Below are 24,816 nucleotides of genomic sequence, written 5' to 3'. Positions count from 1 at the left end.
TTCAGCCACATATGCTGAATTGGACTCCCTATCCTTTTGATTCCACTTACAAAACTTAAAAGTGTTCTGCAATCAACAATAGCTTTTGTTCCAAATGTTCCTGCATTACTTTGACAATATCAGCAAAGTTCATTTTTGCTGGTTTGTTTGGAGCTATCAAACTTCAAAGCAAACTGTATGCCTTTAAACCCAAAACTGGTACTTCATTGACTATTTCATTCATTTCAAAATATTGCTGAATTAGCTCAGTATACATATTCCAGTTATCTATTATGTAATCAAATGTGTCAATCTTTCTGATATAGCTAGCTATTATTGTTCTTTTTTGTGATTATTATCACCCAGTACTCACTATTTATAAAGCCTAAATTCTTCCATTTTGTTTAAAAACTCGATTGTGTCTTCTCTTCTGAGCTGCGCCTGTTTGCTTTTTAAACATGACCATTCTTCAAAGCACTTTTCTTTCAACTAGAATGCCTCACTGCACTTTAACGGGTCAGGAGCTGTCTCGGGTTCATTATAAAAATTCCTCATGGCCAATGTAATATTTTGTAACTTCAAAACATTAAGGTAATTCAAAGGAAGACACAGGAGTCTGACTTCGAGTTTACTTTTAAACGAGACGTTTATGTATCATGTGGTAGCGTGATGACATATGCAGTTAATGTATTCATACAAATAACCCAATAATTTAAACAAACAAGAATGCTTAATCTAACTAATATATATACATATATATATATATATATATATATATATATATATATATATATATAGAGAGAGAGAGAGAGAGAGAGAGAAAGGTTCATTTTACTGACAAAGCATACATGTACAATACAACTCTGGAATAGGGACGAACCATGGGGTTGTTGATAGGAAAGACATCAATCCCACCACCCACCCCCACACGAGAAAGATAAAGAAACAGAACTCGCAATCCCCAAACCCCACAAGCCCTCCCTCACACAAAAAAAACTGACAGATTGTCCACATGGAAAAGGGCAGCTAGTACATAGAAAAACTGAAAAGCCCAATCCCCTCCCTCATTAAAACAAGAGCTAAAATAACATCAAACCCCAACCCCTCCCTCACAAAAAACCAGCAACAGTAACATCAAACCCCCACCTATCTCCCTCACACACAGAAAAACACCTACAAGAACAGCAGACCCAAAACCCAACTCCTCCCTCGCACTAAAGGTAACATATCCCCAACTGCTAATCAGCAACAGGAAAGAAAACAAAGCAAACTGCAGGAGACAAATATAAACAACAGTCCATTAATCACATAAACCTCATAATTTTGAAAACGTCCTCTGTAAGCGTTGAGGAGAAGGGCCACAAAAACCCAGTCTTCTGGGAAGAGCGACCGCCACGCAGGACCAGGTGCTGTGCTGACCAGATTCCGACTGCTGCTGACCTTGTGGCCTCCACGGAGAGCAACCACAGACCTCCTACACATTCGCCTCGATGCTACAGTCCTCCTTGACATTTCAAGATGGCGTCGATTATGGCCCTCAGACCCATCTCTGGTCTAATTGTGCTCTCAGTCCTCTCCAGGGACAGCAGAGTGCTAGGTCATTCAATCAAATTCCAAGCTGCCTGTCACACACTCTAGAGGTTTGCAAATCACAATTAAAACAAAAAGAATAAGCAGAAGATGAAGAGAGAGTGAAATAATTGAAAAGACTTGTTATTTAGAAGATGTTGCCCAAGGAATCCCTTTTGCTGGTGCTATCTTCACCAGAAATCTAAGATTACCCAAATAATATTGAAATATTAAATACACCACATTCCCTACCACACCTCCTCACCACCATCCTACTCCTCCCCTCTGCCCTCTTCACCTCCTCCCTTCCTCCCTCCTCCTTCCTGCCCTCCTCCCCTCCACCCTTGACCACTGCTCCCCCTCCTCCCTCCTCCACTAGACCCATCCTCCCATTTCCCCTCCTGTCCTCCCCTTCTCAACTCCTCCCCCATCAAAATTCCAACTTCTCAAATCCTCAACTTCTCCCTCCTGCTCTCTTGCTCTTCAACTCCTTCCCTCCTCACTCCTCCCCTCAATCACCACCCATTGTCCATCTTTACCCCCCACCCTCCTCCTCTTCCCCTTCTGCATGGCTCAACTCCTCCCACACCCTCCTCTGCTTCTCATCCTTGCCTCCACCACACTTCCCCTCCTCCCCACCACACTCCTACCCACATCCTTCTTCCCCTTATCCCCTCCTCCTCTAGTTCCTGCAATCCCCTTCTCTGTCAGCCACCTCCTTCACAGTCCCTCCAAGCTTTATCTTCCCCTTCCCTAAATTCCCCCATACCCTTCCCTCCAGCTCACTCAATTCCCACTTCCCCTCTTCCTTCATTCCTTTACTTTTCCTCTCCTCTGCTCATCCTCCCTCCATCCACCCTTCCTACCCTCCTTGCCTCCCCACCATCCACCCCTGCTCCCCACCTCCTCTCTCCAACCCTCACCTCACCTCCTTTACAAGCCTTCTGCCCTACTGCCCTCCACTCCTCCCCTCCCCACCTCACCTCCTCCACAACCCTCCTACCCTCCTTCCTTCCTACCCTCAATCCCCTCCTTCCCTCCTCTCCTCCTTCCTTCAATCCCCTCTTCCCCTTCTCTTTTCCTCAATCGTCTCTTCACCTCCTCCATTCCATCAATACCCTCCGTGCCTCCTCTCCAAATCTCCTCCACCTCTTCTCCATCCCACCTCCCTCCGCACTCCTCCCCTCCAACTCTCCTCCATTCCCCTCCTTCTGCCCTCCACTCCAACACTCCTCCCCTCCTACCTTCCTTCCTTCAATCACCTCCTCTGCAATGGCATCAGTGCCAGACTCCGGAGGGAAAGTTCCCGAGTTCGAATCCAAGTCGGGCCGCCCCCGAGCGTGCTTTCCATCCATACCAGACTCCGGAGGGAAGGTTCCTGAGTTCGAATCCAAGTCGGGCCGCCCCCCAGCGTGCTTTCCATCCGTGCCAGACTGAGCGTCCAGCTAGCCACGAGGGTCGAGTCAGGAACGCTCATACCATGACTCGGTTAATCCTGACACCTCACGCCAGACAAGAATGGCTGACAGTCTGGTGCAACACACAAGAAAAAAAACCTCCTCCTCTCCTACAAGCATCCTCCCCTCTTCCACTCTATCTCCTTCCCTCCTCCCTCCTCGCTGTTCCTCTCCAACCCTCCTCCTGCTCTCCGTCCCACCCTCCCCTCCTCTCATCCTTCCTTCTTTCCTTCAATCTCTCCTCCCCTCTTCTCCTTCCTGCAATTACCACCTCACCTCCTCCCCTCCTCTTCCCTTCCCTCAATCATGTCCTCTGCTCCATCACTCCACCCCCTCCAACCCTCCTCCCTTCCTTCCCTCCTCTACTCCCTTCACCCTTCCTCTGCTCCTCCCCTCCTTCCTTCAATCCCCCTCTTCTCTTCTCATCCTTCCCTCAATCACCTCCTCCTTCCTCCCCTCCACTCTTCCCCTCCTCTCTCCACCCCATTTCTCCACTTCCCCTTCCCCTCCTCCCTTTCAACCCTGCTCCCCTTCCCTCCTCCACCCCTCTTCTCCACCTTCTGTCAATCATCTCCTCACCTCCTCCCCACATCCCTCGTCCCTTCCTCCCCCTGTCATCCTACCCTCTAACCTTCCTCCCCCTCCTTCCTCCTCCCAACATCCATGTGCCTGAGTATTTCAGAAGTGCGTAGGTGAGTCAGACCTCTCAGCTCCTAACAGGCCACCCAGACGGTAATGTGGATGCTACGGATGGAAATGCTGCTACAGTGGGAGTTTTAAGGCAGGTCTCACTTCACTTTGGATCCTGCAACGGTTGACAGTCTCAGCTTGAGGTGGACCAGGTACTGGTCAGTTCACAGCCAGGGTGCAGAGATCAAAGGCTGACCAAGCTTCATTTGAAATGTCAAGGCTGAGAGCTCTCTAACTGTGTGTTGCTCTGCCATAGCCCGAGAGGTAAGGCTGGACTTGCTCACATCACAAGCAGCTTAACTTTACTTCGTTCTCACAGAGTCAGAGTTTCTCTCATGCAAAAAGAATTTCCAGGTGTCAGTGTGCACAGTGGGTGTGGGCCCTGGGAATCTTACCACAATTCTGCAGGCTGATGGTTCATGTCTGCATAGAACTAGGGGTATAGAACAGTACAGCAGGCACATGCTCTTCAGCCGACAAACTAAACAGATTAGTAATCAAATGGACAAGTGAATTAACCTCTTCCACTACACATTGTCCATGTCCTTTCATTTCCCTCACATTCATGTCTTCTTCAAAGTGCCTCATGTATGTGTGCTAGGCAGCACATTCCAGCACCCACTATTCCCTTGTAAAAACCTTCCCTGATATCTACCACATCCTTTACCCCTCTCACCGTAGATGTATGCTCTCTGGTGTTACAAATTTCAACCCTGGGGGAAGGTACTGTCTACTCTATTGATGCCCCTTACAGTCTTATAAATCTTTACCAGATCTTCCCTTATCCTCCACTGTTCCAAGTTTTTCCAATCTCTCATTTTAACCCATACCCTCTAATCCAAGCAGCATCCCAGTAAACCTCTTCTGCACCCCCTCCAAAGCCTCATCTTCCTATAATGGGATGACTGGAACTGTATGCAGTACTCCAGTTGTGGAGTTTTCTAAAGCTGCAACATAACTCTCTGACTTTTGAACTCAATTCCTCAATGAATAAAGGCAAGCATGTCCTGTGCCTTCTTAACTGCCCATCAGCCTGCGTAGCCACTTTCTGGGAGTTCTGAACTTGAACCCCAAGATCCCTCTGCTCGTCAGCACTGTTGAGGGTCTTGCATTCCAAGGCGCAACACCTCATATTTGACTGGCCATTTCTCTGCCCATATCTATAACTGATCTCTGCCAGTTTTCTATGCCGTCTACAACACCACCACTGTTTGTATCATTTGCAAATTTCCTAGCCTACCCATCTACACTTTCATCCAGGTTATTTACACACATTACAAACAGCAGGGGTCCCAATACAAATCTCTGTGGAACATCACTAATCACTGACCTTCAGTAAGTCCCTTCAACCACTACCCTCTGCCTTCTTCAAGCAAACCAGTTCTGAATCCAAATGGCCAATTCACCATTGATTGATTGCATCCTTATTTTCCAGATAAGCCTTCAATGAGGTACTTGTCAAACAGCTGAACTAAAAGCCATGTAGACAACATCCACAGCTCTGCCTTCATCAATCACCTTTGTCAGTGAAATTAGTAAGACATGCCTTGTCTTGCACAAAGCCATGCTGTCTCTTCATAATTAGACCATGATTATCTAAATGCTCTTAAATCTACACACTTCAGAAGAAAGGTGCTTGCACAAATGTAGGAACTATTAGCAGTCAATGTTACACCCAGTGAGTGTGCCTGCAAACAGCCCACGGAGCACAGAGCCCTGTGTAACACAACTGCTCGGGATGGACCGTGACAAAGATCTCTGATCCTGTCCCAGAATTTCCTCCACATTCTCATCGACATCGATCAAAGGCAGTGTGGTGGAATTATATTTCAACTGGGCAGGGAAGGTTTGGTGAGGATAGTAAACACCAAGTATCCTGCAGATGCTGTGGTCAAATCAAGACGTACAAAAAAGCTGGATGAACCACTCACACTGTCAGCCAAGGGAGGTCTTTGTGTTAGTGAGCTCTGGCGATGAGGCACTCTGCCAAATCACTTTGACAGTCTGCCCTGGGAACCATCCTGCCGGATGCACTGTCTCCCCTGAACAAGATGGGTGGTTGTAATACCAGCTGTCTGTGTGTCTCCGAGCCCAGGCCAGGGACTGCAGGTTGGATGTCTGATGTCAACAGTTCAGGGCCAGGGATAGAAGGCCCTGAGGCAGCCTATCCTGGGGCTGGAGGTCTGTGTGTGTGTGTGAATGGTTGGTTGGGTGGGGAAACAGCTTCTTGTGCAGTTGTAATGTCTTGTTTTGTTGTTCTGATGAACATTGCGGGCGTGCAATGTTGGAGTCGGGATGTGAGACCACACTTGCAGGCTGCCCCCAGCAGATCCTTGGGTGTGTTGGTTCTTTGACTGTCTGTTTCGATGTTCATGTGATACATAAATCTGAATCGGAATCTCACAATTGATAACAGTCATAGATGCAATTTCCCTCCATTTCTGAGCATCTTTGAGGATGCTCTTAACTGTTTCCAGTGCACCAGGGGGTTAAATAGGGGTTTCATATTTCCACAGCCTGCATATTCAAGTGTCAGTTTTCCCATGTATTCTGGGGTCAGCAGTTTACCATTCAATCTCCATATTCCCCCGCCAGCAACCTGGCCTTGCTGCAAGTTACAGAGAGCCGGCAGGAGGCAGTGCGCAGGGAAGAGCACATTGCATCAATGATCCTGACCCTGACTGTTTGGGACACAGGCAGGAAGTCCATCCGTGTTCAGATTGAGCCATCTGTTCCAGATAGATTACACGTAAACAGCGCAAGCCCAGCAGCAAAGCTGAGTAACTTTGAAAGCACCGGACTCCTGTGACGGCCAACTCATACCAACCCGTCAGTGAATTATAGAACCTTCTTCCTCAGCAGGACTTCCACCCCCAAACAAAGTCCAGGAAGTGACCATTTTAAATATAAAATCACTCATTGTTACTTATGAACAAATTCACAATATTTTGTACTTAAAACAGGAAGCCCACCTACATCCCGTAAATGAATACAGGAATGGATTTCAGTTTCAATTCCTGATCCCAGCATTCCCAGATCCAATCACAGCTCTGACCTTGGCCCATACCTCAGTTATGCCAACACGTCCTTCATAATTTGTGCTGAATTGCAAAGTGAAGTAAAACACTGATAATTCAGCACTTTTAAGGTAGCAGTTTAAGGTAGATGTTATTTCTATTAATGCAACACACTTTTATTTCACATTTTGCAAATTGCACAACAGTGTAACTGACCTACCCATTAACCCAGTCTCTTTAACGAGAGTAGGACCCTGGTCACGGCTACAGAGTCTTGTTGCTGCCTCGGTATAGTAGCCAGCATAATCAAAGACCACAGCCACCCCAGGAATGGTCGCTTCTCCCCTTTCCCATCAGGAAAGCATGTAACTCTAGGCTTAGGGGCAGCTTCTCCTCCACAACAGTAAAATGGACTCTTGACTTCACAATCTACCCTGTTGTGATCTTGCACCTTACCACTACCTACACTGCACTTTCTCTGTGACACTTACACTTTATCCTGCATTAATTTTGTTTAACCTTCACATATCCCAGTTAACTTTGGACCTCCGGGCTCACGGTCCACACAACTGAGTGAGACAGTTCACAGTTTCTGAACAATTGGATGCTGGATTATTGGAGTATTTTTGCACTCCGAAGTGTCACTCTCTAACAGAGGGAATGAGAGTTAGCTTTCGACATGCAGACCAGAGCAGCCCACTTGCTGGGCACCCAGCCACAACTGCTGACACACAGGAGCAGCAGTTTGCACTGCAGCACCTCCACCACTGAGAGGGACAGGGGAAGAGAAGGACTTGGAAGCTGCCCTCCATCACGCACCATCCTGACTTGGAAATGTATCATCTGCATCCCTTCACCTTTGCTGGATCATAATCCTGGGAATTCCTCCCTAACAACGATGTAGGTATACCCACATCTCAAGGACTGCAGTCACCGCCACCTTCTCAAGGCCACTAAGGAAGGGCAATTAAATAGTTTTGCCTGCAAAGCCGACATCCCTTGAAAGCAAAACTGGTATGGTATGGTGATGACATTGGTCACCGTTTGAAAGGTCAAGAGCCCGAGATTACCTAGATTGTATTGGTATGGCAGGGCCGGGGCTCCCCAATGCAGGCAACACCTTTGTAAATCTCCTCTGCACTTTTTCTATGGTTTCCATATCCTTCCTGTAGTGAGGCAACCAGAACTGAGCACAGTACTCCATGTGGGGTCTGACCAGGGTGCTATATAGTTGCAACATTACCTCTCAACTTTTAAACTCAATCCCACGGTTGATGAAGGCCAATGCACCGTATGCTTTCTTAACCACAGAGTCAACCTGCGTAGCAGCTTTGAGTGTCCTATGGACTCGGACCCCAAGATCCCTCTGATCCTCCACACTGCCAAGAGTCTTACCATTAATACTATATTTTGTCATCATATTTGACCTACCAAAATGAACCACCTCACACTTATCTGATAGCCTCATATTTACTCCAATTAAATGCTTTCCTAACTTGTCTGTTCCTCTCCATCTCCAATGCTATAGTAAAGAAGATAGAATTGTGATCAATATCTCCAAAATGCACTCCCACTGAGAGATCTGACACCTGACCAGGTTCATTTCCCAATACCAGATCAAGTACAGCCTCTCCTCTTGTAGGCTTATCTACACATTGTGTCAAGAAACCTTCTTGAACACATCTAACAAACTCCACCCCATCTAAACCCCTCACTCTAGGGAGATGCCAATCAATATTTGGGAAATTAAAATCTCCCACCACAACAGCCCTGTTATTACACTTTTCCAGAATCTGTCCCTTTATCTGCTCTTTAATGGCCCTGTTACTATTGGGTGGTCTGTAAAAAAACACTCAGTAGAGTTATTGACCCCTTCCTGTTCCTAACTTCCACTCACAGAGAGTCCGTAGACAATCCCTCCATGTCTTCCTCCTTTTCTGCAGCTGTAACACTATCTCTGATCAACAGTGCCATGTCCCCACCTCCTTTGCTTCCTTCCCTGTCCTTTCTGAAACATCTAAAATCCGGCACTCGAAGTAACCATTCCTGCCCCTGAGCCGTCCAAGTTTCTGTAATGGCCACAACATCATAGCTCCAAGTGCTGATCCACGCTCTAAGCTCATCTGCTTTGTTCATACGAAGACTGATTAATAAGTTCATGGCCTAAGGTAGAAGGAGTCAATTTTAGAAAAGCTAGCACATTTATTTTTCAACATAGTCCCCTCAGATAAATGGAGCTCGTCATCCTGGGAAGGCAGTCCATCGAAGAGAGGGAAAATTCTGATTTCAAACCTCTGCTGCCTTGCGGCTTTACCCATTCATGGGAAAGGCTTTGGGAGTAAGCCCTGAGGACAAATCCAGAGCTGGAGTCCCTAAGGCAGTCCAACGTTGTCTTTAACCTCATTCTGGTAACCCCTGTGATGACACTGGTGCCAAGCTGTATCGGCCCTTGCCCTTCCCTTGAACAATATCGGCATCGTGGAGAGGGGAGACTCGCTGCTTGGGCAACTGCTGGTCTTCCATACAACCTTGCCCAGGCCTGCGCCCTGGAGAGGACTTTCTAGGTGCAGATCCATGGTCTCGCGAGACTAACTGATGCCGCCAGTCCCCTCCTGCATTGACACACTTAGTCCAGCGGTCGTGGAGCTTACAGATCTCGGACCTCCAGAAAGTGCCCACAACAGGGGTGATTGATAAGTTTGTGGCCTACGGTAGAAGGAGATGAGTTATACAGCTCTCGTTACATGCACATGCAGTTCAACTCTGAGTGATTGTGCAGAAAGTTTGAAGTTAATAACTCATCGGGGGGGGGGGGTGATTGATAAGTTCATGGCCTAAGGCAGAAGGAGATATTAACGTCAAACTTTCTGCATAATCACACAAAGAGTTGACCTGCATATGCATGTAATGAGAGCTGTATAACTCATCTCCTCCTACCTAAGGAATACTCCACGACTGCTGGACTAAGTGTGTAAATGTAGGAGGGGACTATGTTGAAAAATAAATGTGCTAGGTTTTCTAAAACTGACTCCTTCTTTAGGCCACAAACTTATCAATCACCCCTCGTAATACTCGTTGCATTAACAGACACGTTTCAAACCATCAGTCTGAGTGCATCCCTTCTCGATCCTCCCTCTCGCGCTGTCTCCTAGCTTTCTCTATTTGTGAGCCAACTGCCTCTTCCTCCATCTCTTCAGTTTGGTTCCCACCCCCCAGAAATCCTAGTTTAAACTCTCCAAATAGCTTCAGCAAACCTCCCCACCTAGATATTGGTCCCCCTGGGATTCAAGTGCAACCCATCCTTTTTGCTCAGGTCACTCCTGCCCCAAAAGAGGTCCCAATGATCCAGAAATCTGAATCCCTGTCCCCTGCTCCAATCCCTCAGCCACGCATTTATCCTCCACCTCATTCTATTCCTGTATTCACTGTCACGTGGCACAGGCAGTAATCCCGAGATTACTACTGTTGTGGTCCTGCTTCTCAACTTCCTTCCTAACTCCCTGTAGTCTGTTTTCAGGACCTCCTCCCTTTTCCTGCCTATGTCGTTGGTACCAGTATGTACCATGACCTCAGGCTGTTCTCTTTCCCAATTCAGGATATTGTGGATGTGATCAGAAACATCCTGGAGCCTGGCATTGAGTGTTGGTCTTTTTTTCAACTTGGGTTCTTTCAGGTTTCTTGTTTTGTGGCTGCCTGTTAAGTGGAGGAATCTCAAGGTTGTATAATGTACACATACTTTGATAATAAATTACTTTGAACACTAACTATATTTAATATCCTCAATATATGGAACAACTCCTTTTCAGATCAACTAACATCAAATCTTGCTACTTACACCAGCTTCTGTAATATAACATGTAGCATTATACACAAGAGAATATAGCAAAGTACTCTGCAGCCAATAAAGTAATTTTGAGATGTAAACATAGTTGAATCATATATTACCAAGGTGGACTCAGCTCTTCCAGACACAGCCTTGTGACCTGTTTGAGAATCCTCACTTAGTAATAACCATCAGTTAATGATGTTGGGAGAATCTCTGCTGAACTTCTTTGAAGTGATGTCTTTGGATCTTTTGCCCCGTCCACGCCCCCCAACACAGAGGATAAGACATCACCTGAAAGTTTCAAGCCAAGCAATCTTAAATTAGGCCAACATATTCTAAGCCCCCGGCTGCTGTACTTTTCCTGAGGGAGACAAATTGAACCACTCTGTGGAAGGGTTAGGGGCACAGAGGAGGCTTGTTTGATCAATACTGGCACTCTGTTCTAATTCTCCCAAATCCCTGTTTGTTAAGATAAAAGCCTGCTAGTACTTTGAGCCCACAGACATTTTGTTTTCACACAGTGTGTGCCACGTTTGATATTATACACAATGAACGCCTCTCTGGATACCAATTACCATTCCGAATTACCATGGCAACAAGTAACTGTTTCATTATCTGATGGTTAAAGTTAAGGTAAGAATGTTGCTTCTAATATTTTAAGATTCATTAAAAAGCAAAATGGTTTTGCTTGGATGTTGTATGCAAAGCCCAAAACACTGCCCATAGGTTAAACCCAAGGTTGACTGGAGGCCTCCTTACTGTCTCAGTTTCAAGCCTAATCTCCCATTCTCTGGACGACTGATCAAAGAGAAATACTTCAATGAAAATTACTTGTGTTCCTTCCAACAAGTTCAAGTTCAGTTTATTGAGGTTCAACTGTACCTATGTATATTGCCAAATGAAACTACATTCCTCTGGACCAGGGTGTACAACTGTGCATATAACCACATATTACCACAAATAAATTAATAAATATTAGAGTTCATCTCTGATCTTGGCAATTCATTTGCAAACGTTTTGTCAACCTATGAGGAGACATCATCAGTGCACTGATCACTTGTGGTATGTCCTCATTCAGAGGCACAGCACCAATGAACAGTGCACTGATAATGTTTCCTTGTATAGTGACAAAATGTTTGCAAGTGGATTTGCCAAGATTGGAGAACAAGTCGCCCAACCATCAACCACCCAAGCTACACATGTTCCGAGTTATTTCCAATAACAAGGTGCATATACAATACAAGCTAGAAAGTAAACAGAATAATGCTACTGGAGCTTCGTATGTGATGAGACTGTGAAATGAGTTTCCTATGTGGCGGCAGGGAGTTCAGCAATCTTGTGTTCTGTGGGCAGAAGCGGTTTCCCATCCTAACAGTTGTTGTACCTCCTGCCTGAAGGTAATACGCCCTCCCCTCTCCCCAACCTCAATCCTCTCTGGGACCCTACCATTACCACACCCCTCTCAGTTTGAAAATCAAGGAGTCACTGGTACATCCTGTGTAAAGCCTAAACATCTAACTCTTACCCTTGGCACTGACAAGGTAAGTATTTTGTGGTAATGGCCTTGGTCACTTTAATTTCCTCCAATTAAATTATTTTTATGCTGCTCAGCAGGAGCCCAAATGGAGGAGATTTCTCCACACTTCATCAAAAGTCTCCACTGTCTGGGCAGTCCTATTTTCTTGCAGCTCCAATCAGTCAGCAGGTACAGAAGCCAGAAGTCCCACACCACCAGGTCAAAAACAACTGTTTCCCTTCAACCATTTGGTTCTTGAACAATCTGATTTCTACAGCTTAGCAACATTTCGCCACTTTGCACTAAAATGAACTTTCTTTATTTACAAAATTCAAGATTGTTTTATGTCATTTCTACTAAGCAAGTATAAAGGAAAGCATCTGTAGCATCTGTGCCCCCAATTTACCCCCATTCACCTAGGGTGAACCGCCGTCGCCCCGCCAACTGTGCAACAGTTCGGAGTAATGCCCCCCCCCCTCCAGTACACGCTCGCAACACAAATATCAGACAATACCCCAAAGGCGAGTAAATAATTACAACTTTATAGTTATTTCTTAGTGATGGGTTAGTAGAAACAGATAACCTAAAGGTGCCAAAACATTAAGTTTATCAGTTTGTGCACATAATGTTTTAATGTGTTGGAGCTCACACCTCTGGTTCCATCCACAATGACCTGCCAAGCTTTCAGCCACCGTCCAGCATCCACCGCACTGGAACCGCTGTCTGCTCCTCACACATCCGTCCTCCTCGCTCGCCTCCCCGAGAAAGCCCGCGAACTCCTGCTCAGCTCACACGTACAAGACAGCATAACAATTCTCCATTGGTTAGTTCCCCCCTTATCTGCGGTTATAATCCAAACATTCCAGCTACAGAAACTCATTGCAACATTAAGTAACATTACAGAGAAGCCATTTCATTATAATGCAGAGAAGCCATTTTGTTAACCTGAACAGTTAACACCACAGTTAATGGTACTGAAAGCCCAACACAAAATCATTTTTCTTGTGAATGCTGTTTTCCTGGTGCAGAGTGCTGATGATGTAGCTGCAAGTCAGCTTTTCATTGTATCCAAGTACTTCTGACAATGGCAACAAACTAGGCTTGAACTTACCACTGCCTTCTGAAGTCACCATGGACCAGTAACTGCAATGCTTGGGGACTGCAAGAGGCAGTGGCAAGTCAATGTCAAGTTTACTGCCTCATTCACAGGTACAGGTGATGCTAAACTAAAATGATTCAGATTTTGCCATTTGGTTCAACAACTAAAAGGTCGAAGGGAAGTAGGTGTGGAGGACTGGAGAGGCACAGGCTTACCATGCTATGGCCGGAATGCACTGATGATGTGAATGACATATTTGGGGAAGCCATTGAGGAAGAAAGATCTGGAAGTCTATGTTAAAAGAGTTTTCTGAGAAGGATTGAGAAGAGGCTTGTGTGGGGCACAAACACCAGCAGCAAGCAGTTGAACCAAAGGTCAGGTTCTCTTCTTCAGCTCCATTGTAATCTACCTATATAACTGATCCTTCCTGGAGCTCTGTTGTCTCATTTCATATGCAAATACAGTGACTCTGACATTGACCAATAGGGGCACCAGGAATAAAGTGAAAGGCAAGTCAAGTTATCTTCTTGCCTACAGGAACCCCTGCAGAAGATAGGAGAAGTGTGGGTCCAGCAGCCTCAGGCTAAGAAGAGAAGAGTGGAGGGGTGGGGGAACACAAACACAGCAACACAATGAAGACCTGGACACCTCACAAAGGAAAGCAACTGGATAACCTCACTAATCTCTGCAGTTGCAGGAGGGAATCGCTCATCCTATAAACTGCTCAGATTTGTCATGTATAACTCGAGAAGACATCACAAAGTGGCAATGAAGCTGGATTTACCGAGTAGCTTAAGATCAAGTGTTGTATATTTCACTGAGCTAATTCCCAGACTCAGCTCCTCAGCTTCACACAATTCTGCAAATGCTTTCCCAGCCTGGTCGTATCAAACTTTTAAACATTGTCTGTTAGTCATGTTTTTTGACTACATGTCCCATCAATTATTTTCATTCAAAACACTAATCACCCCCAACTCTTTGCCTCCCTAAGCAATTACACAATGAGTCATCGCAACAGATACAAAGCTGATCATCTTGACAACACCACCGACTCCACCCACCCCTGCACCCCCCCAAACCCACATGACAGGGAATGGCTACACTTGCTAACAGCAGGAGGCTTATAGCCTTATTTTAAGTGAAACGTCCTTGTGAAGTCAGCTATCCAGAACTAGTTTAACTGTGCGAGAAGAAACAAAATCAACACTGGTCCTGAGGCAACATATTTTGCAGTTTTGAGGTTAGAAAAATAATGAGAAATAATGAACTACTTTTTAAAATTAGTTCAGATAATGTGGAAGTCATGGCAAAGCCAACATTTAGTGCCCATCCTTACAGCCCTGACTGTTCTTTCTCTCATGACCATCACCAGATTTCTTAACCTTGTGAATGTTGTCCCATCCAACCTGATCTCACAACTATACTGGTGCCACACACCATTTAGAACCAACTCACCTGAGAGGAACTGTTCCCCACAAACTATAACCATTGTTTAAAAAGGGTTCTAGAAGTAAGCCTAGCAATTATAGACCTGTCAGTTTGACATCAGTGGTGGGTAAATTAATGGAAAGTATTCTTAGAGATAGTATTAATAATTATTTGGATAGACGGGATCTGATTAGGAGTAGCCAGCATGGATTTGTGCGTGGAAGGTCATGTTTGACAAACCTTATTGAATTTTTTGAAGAAGTTATGAGGAATGTTGATGAGGGTACGGCAGTGGATGTAGTCTATATGGACTTCAGCAAAGCCTTTGACAAAGTTCCACATGGAAGGTTAGTTAAGAAGGTTCAGTCGTTAGGTATTAATGCTGGAGTAATAAAATGGATTCAACAGTGGCTAGATGGGAGATGCCAGAGAGTAGTGGTGGATAATTGTTTATCGGGATGGAGGCCAGTGACTAGCGGGGTGCCTCAGGGATCTGTTTTGGGCCCAATGTTGTTTGTAATATACATAAATGATCTGGATGATGGGATGGTAAATTGGATTAGTAAGTATGCCAATGATACTAAAGGTAGGAGGTGTTGTGGATAATGAGGTGGGTTTTCAAAGCTTGCAGGGAGATTTATGCCGGTTAGAAGAATGGGCTGAACGTTGGCAGATGGAGTTTAATGCTGAAAAGTGTGAGGTTCTACATTTTGGCAGGAATAATCCAAATAGAACATACAGAGTAAATGGTAGGGCATTGAGGAATGCAGTGGAACAGAGAGATCTAGGAATAACAGTCTCATGTAGATAGGGTGGTGAAGAAGGCTTTTGGAATGCTGGCCTTTATAAATCAAAGCATTGAGTACAGAAGTTGGGATGTAATGTTAAAATTGTACAAGGCATTGGTAAGGCCAAATTTAGAATATTGTGTGCAGTTCTGGTCACCGAATTATAGGAAAGATATCAATAAATTAGAGAGAGTGCAAAGACGATTTACTAGGATGTTACCTGGGTTTCAGCACTTAAGTTACAGAGAAAGGTTGAACAAGTTAGGTCTCTATTCATTGGAGCGTAGAAGGTTGAGGGGGGATTTGATCGAGGTATTTAAAATTTTGAGAGGGATAGATAGAGTTGACGTGAATAGGCTGTTTCCATTGAGAGTAGGGGAGATTCAAACGAGAGGACATGATTTGAGAGTTAGGGGGCAGAAGTTTAAGGGAAACACGAGGGGGTATTTCTTTACTCAGAGAGTGATAGCTGTGTGGAATGAGCTTCCTGTAGAAGCAGTAGAGGCCAGTTCAGTTGTGTCATTTAAGGTAAAATTGGACAGGTATATGGACAGGAAAGGAGTGGAGGGTTATGGTCTGAGTGCGGGTAGTTGGGACTAGGTAAGATTAAGAGTTCGGCACGGACTAGGAGGGCCGAGATGGCCTGTTTCCGTGCTGTGATTGTTATATGGTTCTACCTCTCCAGTGACTGGGACCAACAGGAGTAGCCCTAATCAACAATGTTGCCCCACCTCCGCAATGGATAATGCCACAGATAACAGAGCTGTTACTTCACAACAAGATGCTCATTCTCTGAAGGAAGTACCAAATTCTAAAGCCCCGAGGTTCACGAAGAGCTTCTTCCCCTCATTCAGTTCTTCAACCACCCTGCACAACCGTAATCACTATCTCAGTACAGCAACACTGTGACCACTTTGTACTACAATAAAACTAGTTTCTTTTGTTGTAATTGCATTCGTTCTTGTAATAGTTGTGTGTAGTTTATGTTTAATTTGTTTTTTTTTGTGAATGCTGTTTATCTGATGCTGTATGCCTTTGATGCAGCTGCAAGTTATTTTTTTTATTGCATCTGTGCGTACATGCATGTGTATACGACAATAAACTCAACTTTCAACTTTGGGTTCTGAAATCTGATGCTCTCAGTGGTGGAGTTTGCACGTTCTTCCCACAGTCGTGTGGTTTGTTTCAGGTGTTCAGTTTGCTTGGTACAAATTCCATTTGGATTCCCAGACCTTAGGAACTGGTTATGAATGCTAATCCAGAGAGATAGGAGAGCTAGCATCAAATCCAACACATGAAAGCAGTCAAAGGTGCCAAGCCCAGGAAAAATGGCCTTTATAGCAGAGACTGTGTTTCATGGACAATAGGAGGGGTTCATCCACCTACTAAACCCTCCACCTAGCACTCACCACAACCCCCAGTCTAGCTTCTCCCTCAGGTCTCATCTTCTGCTTGCAAACCCCTATATTTCCAGGCTCGGACTCATGATTAGCCTTCCACATCCACCACAGCTTCTTCCACCCAACACATCCAATGCCAGCATCTTCACTGACCAATATTGAGGCAGCATGTATTTAAGGTTACCTAAGGCAGGACACTCGGTGAGGCAGGGGATTTGACTATCCCAGCGTGTGAAGTCTGGCCCTGGCAGATTGAGCGGAAGAGACCAATTAATGGTCCAGCAGTCAAGAAGGCAGGCCAGCAGGAGTTGTGGAGTGCTAAGAGCATGACAAGGCACTTAGTCGTCCTGGCCATCCACTGCAAGAGGTGGTGATCTCTTTAAACTCACCTGGCTGAAGGCAAAGGCAAACTACTGCTGTAACCTGCCGAGTACATGATTTCTCAATACGTCAGAGTGGCATGAAGGGAAATCGTCTGCCAACTGGAAATTCCAGATGTGACCTAACGACGAAGGCAGGACACCCACTGAAATTAATTGGAAACCTCAAGACATTCAAAAAAATCCAAGTATCCTTGATATAAGTCTACCTTAAGCAAAAATCTTCAGAGACAGGATCAATAATTGAAGCCCAGATCTTTGTTAGCTTATCTGATGCTGTACCAATTGGAAATAAGGCCTGAATTACATGAAGGAAGAAAGAGTTAGTGGTGTAATTACCTCTGGCACAGTGGAAGTCATAAGATCGTACTTTAAAGCTGAATCCATTTTTGTCCTCTTTCAAAAGAACAAGCTTTGCATTTCAAACATAATTTATTGTGTGAAGTATATTAGCCGTTTCACCGTGAAAGCGCTATTAATGGAAGTCGTGTGGCAAGAATGACAATGAACGAGAAAGATCAAAAAGTAAACCACTTACAGGATAAGAGAATACCACTGAAATACAAAAACAAATTAGGTTCAAAAAATCTAACTTAATTAATGTGGAAGTCATTTGTGTGGCCGAGGTTTTGAGAGGTGCTTTTGTTCTAAACTGATGTCCAAGGCACGCGAAGGTGGTGGCAAGTCATGAATGCGTTCAGCACAGGCACTTTGTGGTGCCCACCAACACACCGCACATCCCCGCAGCTTGCACTGGGCTGGGTTTCTTCTGCTAACCCTCTTCATTCACTTTTGGGAACGTACCCTCGACTGGGGCCAAATGGCTCTACACAGCCACAAGCTACAGTTGAAACCTGACGTTGGAGCTCTGTTGGTCGAGATGGGTAGAGAGTAAGTACAACCACGTAGATGACGTAGCAAAGAAAGCTGACCTTCAATAATTTTTATTTGTGCACCATTGCCAATGTTGTTCCGCTGTTCAAGAAAGGCTCTAAAAATAAACCAGGGAGTTATAGGCCGGGGAGCCTGACATTAGTAGTGGGAAAGTTGTCAGAAGGTATTCTGGGGGACCAGTTAAGACATTGGTGAGGTGTAATTTGGAATATTGTGTGAAGTTTTGGTCACCTACCTACAAGAAAATGTAACTAAAGTTGAAAGAGTACAGAGAAATTTTACAAGGACGTTGCCAGGTCTAGAAGACTTGAGTTATAAGGAACAATTGAATAGGTTAGGATTCTATTCCTTGGAATGTAGAAGATCGAGAGGAGATTTGATGGAAGTATACAAAATTAAGAGGGGTATAGATAAGATAAATGCAAGCAGGCTTTTTCCATTGAGGTTGGGTGTGAATACAACCAGAGGTCATGGGTTAAGGGTGAAAGGTAAGAAGTTTAAGGGGAACATGAGGGGTAACTTCTTCACTCAGAGGATTGTGAAAGTGTGGAGTGAGCTGCCAGAGCAAGCAACGCAAGCAAGCTCAATTTCAATGTTTAGACAAAGTTTGGATAGGCACATGGATGGTAGGGGTAGGGAGGGTGATGATCCCGGTGCAGGTTGGTGGGTAGGCAGTTTAAATGGTTGACATTTAAATGTTGGCCGAAGGGCCATTTCTGTGTTGTACTTTTCTCTGACTCCAAAGCACCCTATACGGATGTATCGTGACTTGGTATGTCAACTGCTCTGTCCATGAAGGCAAGGAAAGTGATCATCACCAAGAGTTGTGAACATAGCTGAGCGCATCATGGAAACCAGCTTCCCCTCCATGCTCTCTGCTGCCCCAGGAGACAATGTCAACATAACCAAAGACCCTTTCCATCCTGGACGTTCTCTCTTCTCTCTCCTCCTATCAGGCAGAAGATGGAAATGTCAGGAAGAATGCATCATCATGTCCAATCACAGCTTCTAACCTGCTGTTGTAAGACTAATGAACTGCTCCTCATGCAATCAAATGCACTCTTGAACTTAAAACCTACCCTGTTATAGCGTCACTGTCTGAACCCTCAGTACCTAGGTGGCACATGGGGCCTCACCTTGTTATAGCATTGCACTTTATTCTCTCCCTGCACTGCACTTCCCTTGTAACACTTCATTCTGCATTCTGTTGTTGTTTTCCCCATTGTACCACCTCAATGAAATGATAGACATGGACGAAATGCAAAACAAAGTTTTTCCCTCTACCTCAATACAATTAGGTCATGTCTGTGAGGAACCCTGTGCTATCCTGAGACAATGGTTTGTAGTCCATACCCCCTGTGTTCAGTACCCACCTGCTGTAGTGATGCCTGCACTCCAGCCAGCAGCTTCTGACCAAGGAGCAGGAGGCATCCTTTCCACCATTAGCTACATTTCACTAGAGAAGCAGAGTAATGGAGCATAGAAACAGTTCCTTTGGTCCAATGGGTCATCACCAACAATCAACGACAGATTTACCCAAATTCTACATGAATTCCAATTAATTCTTCAAACATTAATGTTTTTATGTACCACATGGAAGGAAGCAATTTTGTCCCATTGTGTTTACGTTGGCTTTCAGAACCATCCCATTCCTGAATAACTTTCCCTGTAATATATTCCCCGCGCATTCTTATCGACATCCCTCAGGTTTTGCCTCCACTCGGGGCAATTTACAGTGGCCAATTAATCTGGCAACCTGGTCCAATAGTTTATTGTTTCATTGGATTTTTCCAGCATTTCTAAAATTGTACATCGGAAGCTGAAATGTAATTGAATGGTGAATGGTCTCATGAGGCCACCTGGTCTATTCCTGTTCCATTGTGATACAAGTTCTCTTTTCTTACAGGCAAGCATCCCTTCTCTTTCATCCCCTCTCTACCTTTTACGTTTCTTTGCTTGTTATGTGCTCTAATTTGTCCTATTAAGCAGAAACATCAGCTCTGTTCCTCTCCCTTCCTGTGTGTTTGCTGTCATGTCAGAGTCCCAGAGTAAACATGCCTCTGCTGCTTCCACAGAAGTAAAGTTCCTGGTCAAATTCTAGTGCATTTCCTCAGCATCCTCTCACAGACATTGACAAGCAGAGCCAAAATTAGACACAATACTTAAGCTGGCAGCCAACCATTCATATTTTTCAAGGTCTAGCAAGTCTTCCATGTTTTAAATTCTCTGCCACTTGTTATAGAACCAAAGATACCTCAGGACCTTTAGACAGGTTTATTAGTTGTGACACTGCAGCACAGGCAGTAGGAGTGTTGCTTCACCATGCCAGTGATGTCAGGTCAATCCTGATCTCGGATGCTGTCTCACACTCTCATGTGACGTTCCAAAGGTATGCAAGGTGGGAGGTTCATTGACTATTGTAGATTGCTGGCTGTGAGTAGGTGAGATAGAATCTGGAAGGAGATGTTGTGGATGTGGAGACACTAGGCTACAGGTAGGTTAGTCGGGAGGAGGATGGAATTGTTCAGTAAACTAGTGTAGATTTGATATGCAGCACCCCTCCCCCATCCTTGATCATGTATAAAAATAGTTGAACTAGTGAATTTGGCACACCACGGTAGTGTAATGGTTACTGTGATGCCATTACTGCTCAGGGCATTGGAGTGCTGAGCTCTGAGTTTAATTCCGATGTCACATGGAAGGAGTTTGCACATTCTTCTCGTGACCGTGTGGGTTTCCTCCCACTTCCCAAAGCCGTATTGGTTTGTAAGTTAATACACTGTTGCAATTGTCCTGTGATTATGCTGGAGTTAAATCAGTAGCTTGTTGGACTGTGAGGCTCGTTGGGCCAGAAGGGCCTGTTTCACACGGTATCTCTAAATCAATTAAAGATTTATGCACGGACTCTCCCATCTCTCACATTGCATTCCCTTAAAATTCATAACATCTCTCACCATTCTCCCTGTTAAAATGACTCTCTATTCTTGTCTCCACTTTGAAGTTCACTTGAGAGAAGCTGGTTATTATTCACACAATGATAACCAGTTTTCTTTACAATACTGTATTAAATCTATCAAAAGGCAGAATTTGCAGCTGGGAGGAAGTGAAGAAGTGGGATTCAATTGCTCTCTCCAAGAGTTGGGATGACTTAAATTAGATCTCACTGTGTAGGTTTTTTCCAACATGGAGCAGAGAGAACATTAAAGTGACCATTTCTGTGTCCATCTTTCTAAAGGAGGAAATTAACTGGGCACAAGTCAACCTTTTCACTCCCTTGTGAGGCCTTCCCTCCCATCACATCCAATGAAAATCATTCCCCAGACTATGAGACTTCTAGGGCTTTTGCATGGTAACTGGGATTGCCTTGTCCTGAGGGGTACTGACCACTGGCCATCTGTAATGACCATTTGGGGATTAGCGATGAATACTGGCCTTCCAAGTCCTCTTTCTGAGCAACAGGTGCTCTGTCATGCAATCAGAATCAGGTTTATTATCATTGACATTTGCCGTGAAAGTTGTTGTTTTGTGGCAGCAGTACTGCGCAGGACAGAAAGGTCATTGTAGGTTACAAAATAAAATGTGCAAAAGAGGAATAATTACATTCAGAAATCTGATGGTGGAGGGGAATAAGCAGTTTCTAAGTCATTGTGTGAGGGTCTTCAGGCTCTTGGATTTCCTCCTAGCTGGTAGTAATGAGAAGAGGGCATGTTCTGGATAGTGAGGGTCCTTAGTGAGGGATGCTGCCTTCTTGAGATATTCCTTGATGGTAGGGAGGGTTGTACCCATGACAGAGCTGACATCAGGCCACCAGTGGACCTTGGATGAGCTGAACTTACACATGACAAACACCATCCCAGTTTATGCCAGATCAGACACCAAAAGAGAGGGCAGTGGAAACGATCCGGCAGCGTATGTGAGGAGAGAAGTAGAATCAATGGTTGAGGTCAGTAGCCTTCATTCGAACTTTCAGACAGCCCCACTCATTCCAGTAAGAATTTCTTGCCCACCAAATGGGCAAGTAATTTTCTCAGGCCTACCACAACGATTAGCAGATCACATGCTTTTAAAGTGAGTGGAGGAAGCTCACGAGAGATGTTCTTAGACAGATTTATGATAGCATGCCTGGAACATACTGCCAGGGATGGTGGGTGAGGCTGATACATGGAGGACATTTAAGAGACACTTAGGCACATGGATGGAAGAAAGATGGACACTTAGGAGGGAAGGGTTAGATGATCATGGAATAGGTCAGCAGATCATCGTGGAACATAGGGTCTGTACTGTGCCATTCTGCTCTATGTTGTAATTGACTACAGAAAATGTTTTACTTGACTTAAATGTTTTATTAGTAGTACGTGATTTTAAGACCATGTGACATAGGAGCAGAATTAGGCCATTCAGCCCATTGAACCAGCTCTGTCATCCATAATGGCTGATTTACTATCCCTCTCAATCTCATTCTCCTGCCTTCTCCCCATAATCTTTCACTCATTGGCTAATTAAAGAACCTGTCAACCTCTGCTTTAAATATACCCAATGACTTGGCTACTTCATTCATCTGTGGCAATAACTCCACAGATTCACTACCCTCTGGCTAAAGAAATGCCTCCTCATCTTTGGTCTAAATGGACGTCCCTCTGTTCTGCAGCTGTGCCCTCTGTTCACAGACATCTCCCACTATAGGAAACATTGTCTCCACATCTGCTCACAATAGCCCAAGTGTGGTCTGACCAATGCCTTATAAAGCCTCGGCAGCACACCTTTGCTCTTATGAATGAATGAATGCTAACTTTGCTTTTGCATTCCTTACTACCAACATAATCTGCAAGTTAATTCAACCTTGCATAAGGACTCCCAAGTCTGATTTTTGAATTTTCTCCCCATTTAGAAAATAGTCCATGCTTTTATTCCTTCTACCAAAGTGCATGGCCATAAACCTCCTGACATTATATTCCACCTGTCACTTCTCTGTCTATTCTCCTAATCTGTCTAAGTCCTTCTGGCAGACTCCTTGCTTCCACAATGCCACATGAACCTCCACCTATCTTCATACTGCCCGCCAACTTACATTTTATGCAATGTTAATATGTTTTTTCATCTTTAGTAATCATTTACTTCAATCTTAATGATTTAAGAAGTCTCCTAGTGTCTTCACAGCTCCTGCACACATTGATACCTTTGCTTTCTGTCTAATCCGGGTATCCCAGGACATACTCAACAGTACAACACATGTGGTATCATTCCACCTTCACGATTCAGGGACCCTGCCAATGTACCCCTGTCCAACTGTAGCCTGTCAGTGTGGGAAATAATTGAGTCTTCCTGTCCTCAGAGTGGCCTTTAATGAGCAAGAGGGTGAACCTGTTTAATGCTAAACTTTGTGGTTAAATTTAGTCAATTTACATTTAAAGTTACATCCTCTTAGCTTTGATTTGTAGCTCTCAGTAAAGTATCCTTAGGAGGCAGTTAGCAATTAATTGAAGGAAAGCAATGTTTGGCTGACTTAATGCAGTCTGCACCTGGTACAGTACATAGCTGGCTGGTGGTTTAGAAACAGTGGATGTGATGCACAGGTTGTCCCTGGGTTATGAACACACAATTTACAGATGCCTTGACATATAATCGAGGTCCCATGAGATTATTAAATTTAGACATCTAACATATGAATGGAAGGACTCATTTTTTTCTCTCTCTCCAAATTTTAGTAACTGTTCTTTCTTATCAGCCTTGTATATCTCCAATGCCATTCATTTCAATACATGAAGGTATTGATACCATATCATGTGATTTTATGTATTTTACAACTTACAGACAAAATTGACTTATGAGCATGTAAAAATGGAACATTCACGTTGCTCAGGGACAGCATAAGAACATAAGAAATATGTAGCAGGAGCCGGCCACCTGGCCCGCCAAGCCTGCTCCACCAGTCAATAAGATCATGGCTGATCTGACCGCCCTGCCTTTTCCCCAAAACACTAATTCCCTTACTGTGCAAAATTTATCCAACTTTGTCTTACATATATACTGAGGTGTCCTCCACTACTTCATCTACTTGGATTTCCAGAAGACTTTGACAGAGTTCCTCACAAGAGTGTAACTTTAGAAAAATGAGAGTTGACTCATTGAAACTATCAACAGTTTAGAGGGTAACAGCTTGGATTGAGAGCTAGATGTGTTTACAGTAAAACAAAGTGAGGGAACAAATTGGTCTCCCTCAACTTATTTAATGGGATACACTGGACATCAGTGTTTCAGCCTCAGTTATTCATGTTAACAATCTGACAGAGGGCTCCTAGTGTAATATTTCTAAGTTTGCAAACGTCTTGAATCTAAGTGGAAAGATGAGAAATGAAGAAAATGCAACAAGACTTTCTAGGAGATGGGAAGAAGATGAGTGAAATGGGGGTGATGAGTGAAATGAAATGGGATGAGTGAAATGGAGATTTTAAAAATTGAGTGAAATGGGGGATGATGAGTGCAATGGGGGTGATGAGTAAAATGGAGATGAGAACAAGATGAGTGAAATGGGGATGAGAACAAGATGAGTGAAATGGAGATGAGAACAAGATGAGTGAAATGGGGGATGAGTGAGATGGGAGAATGAGTGAGATGGGAGAATGAGTGAGATGGAGGATGAGTGAGTTGGAGGATGAGTGAGATGGAGGATGAGTGAGATGGAGGATGAGTGAGATGGAGGATGAGTGAGATGGGAGGATGAGTGAGATGGAGAATGAGTGAGATGGAGAATGAGTGAGATGGAGAATGAGTGA

Source organism: Hypanus sabinus, chromosome 7 (genome assembly GCF_030144855.1).
Source record: "Hypanus sabinus isolate sHypSab1 chromosome 7, sHypSab1.hap1, whole genome shotgun sequence".
In the NCBI taxonomy this organism is placed as follows: domain Eukaryota; kingdom Metazoa; phylum Chordata; class Chondrichthyes; order Myliobatiformes; family Dasyatidae; genus Hypanus; species Hypanus sabinus.
The sequence above is the reverse complement of the archived record's forward strand: the minus strand, read 5'-3'. Positions refer to the sequence as shown.